Consider the following 2230-nt stretch of genomic DNA (forward strand, 5'->3'; position numbering starts at 1 on the left):
ACTGTGATGCTTGGTAAGGAACCTTAAGGTCGCTCATTCAGCTTTTTGGCCATTTGCCCCACGTGTACCTCCAAGTTTCGCATGGACGCCTCTTGGTTTATGAAATTTTCCCTCATCTCACTCATGAAACCTATGGTCTCTTGCACGAATTTCCTGAACATATCCTCCAATTTTGACAATCTTTGATCCCCTGGTTGATTATTTACCCCCACTTGATTGTTTGGCATTGTTCTTTGATTCCATTAGTTATTTTGCTGATTCTGATTGTTGCCCCAAGACAAGTTTGGATGATTTCTCTAACTAGGATTGTACGTGTTAGAGAAAGGATTGTTTTGTTGTCTCTGATTCCCAACCAAATAGTTGATTTGCTCTAATGATGATGAAGCTGAAACAAATGTGTTCCCTACTTGACATTCATTACTCGTATGGTTACCTGCACAAAAATCAAATGTCAATTGAGGTGTTTGAATAGAATTCACTTGCATACCTCCTAATTGCTTCTGAAGTGCTGTAAGTTGGGCTGAAATAGCCATGTAAGCATCAACTTCATGAGTACCCATAGACTTCTTCGACTGCATTCTCTCATTGGGTCTCTGATAGTTGTTACTTGCCAGGACTTCAAGTAACTCATAAGCTTCTTTAGGTGTCTTGTTTTGCAATGCTCCTCCACTTGCTGCATCTATCATCATTTGCACATTTATCATTAACCCATTATAGAACGTTTGGCCTTGCATCCAAACTGGCAACCTATGGTGTGGACACTTCCTTAGTAGTTCCTTGTATCTTTCCCAAGCTTCATAAAGCGATTCAGTCTCTTCCTGTAGAAATGATGTGATATCATTTCTCATATTTGCAGATTTCGTTGGAGGGAAGTATTTAGTCAGAAACTTTAGTGCCAATTCATTCCAAGTTGTGATTGTTCCTGTTGGTAGTTCCATTAACCATCCCTTTGCTTTATCCCTTAATGAGAAAGGAAATAATCTTAATCTGATGGCATCATCTGACACTCCATTTGATTTGAAGGTATCGCAGATCTCTAAGAATTTTGTAATGTATGAATTCGGATCTTCCTTCAAATCTCCCTTAAATTGTATTGATTGTTGGATCATTAGGATGATTGTTGGCTTTATTTCAAAGTTGGCTCGCACCGGTGGCCTAGTTATACTTGGACCACTACCATCAACCGAGGGCACTGAGAATTCCCTCAACGTTCTGTTTTTCGCCACCTCAATGACTATCACCTCTCATTCTCTTCTTTCTCTGTTAAGTCTTCGTGTGATTCTTTCAATCTCTAGATCAATAAGAACCACTAGATGACGTCTAGCTCTTCACATAAACTACACAGAAAGAAAGAAAGCGTGAGATCACAAGCTAACTGTAACGCCCACATGGAGATACGTAATTTAATTTATGCTCTTATACCTTTAGTTGATTTTTGCTAAAGTTATTTTGAGAAAATGTGAAGAAAATGCCTTAAACTTGCATTAAGGGTAAAATGGTCTTTTCACTCAAAATTAGTTGAAATTGTGGGGAGTGAAAAGAGATTGAATTTCATGGAGAATGCAATAAAAATGAGGGCATTATGGTAATTGAATGGGAAATAGATGGAATTTTAAAGAAAGTGCAAGGGCAAAATGGGAAACTAATATATAATTTTTATGTTATATCAAAATGAAGAGTGAAACCCCAGCCACTCTTACCCATTTGCACGACACTTTCACCTCCATATTCTCTCAAATTCTTCAATTCTTCTTCAAAGGAAATTCAAAGGTTTTGGGTGTTTTTGAGTGGATTTTCAATCTTAAGCTTCTATAGGTAAGATCCTTGCACTAAGAAGTGAATTTTAGTTTTTAAAGTGTTGATTTTGATGGTTTATGCTCATAGGATTTAAGAGGAAGAGAGTTTGATCAAAGCAGATTCTTAAAGGGTTGAATTTGCTCATATCAAAGGTAAGTAAATCCTACCCTACGTATGATTTAAGTTATGTTGTGTAGAGAACTTTCTTTATGCATATATATGTGTTATATGTAGAATTGTTTATGGATTTGGTGTTGAATAATGATTAGAACCTATCCATGAGAAGTTCTGTTGGTGTAGTTGTTATTTGATGAATGTATGGATGAGATTTGGAAGAATTGAAGTGAAAATTTTGAAGTGTGTATTTTGGGAAGATTTGGGGTTAATTATGGAGGAGTTTATTCCAAATTTTTGGTGGCCCAAAATAGAGATA

At 36.6% G+C, this 2230-nt stretch overlaps 1 non-coding gene across 1 annotated transcript; it reads left to right on the top strand.

Moving 5' to 3' along the window:
- The first annotated feature begins 744 nt into the window (after positions 1-744).
- LOC116122688 lies at positions 745-851 on the top strand. The gene has a single exon (XR_004126942.1). It is a non-coding gene; the product is annotated as a small nucleolar RNA R71 (small nucleolar RNA).
- The last annotated feature ends 1379 nt before the right edge of the window (positions 852-2230 follow it).

This window comes from Pistacia vera, unplaced genomic scaffold (genome assembly GCF_008641045.1).
Source record: "Pistacia vera cultivar Batoury unplaced genomic scaffold, PisVer_v2 Contig1023, whole genome shotgun sequence".
NCBI classification, from domain to species: Eukaryota; Viridiplantae; Streptophyta; class Magnoliopsida; order Sapindales; family Anacardiaceae; genus Pistacia; species Pistacia vera.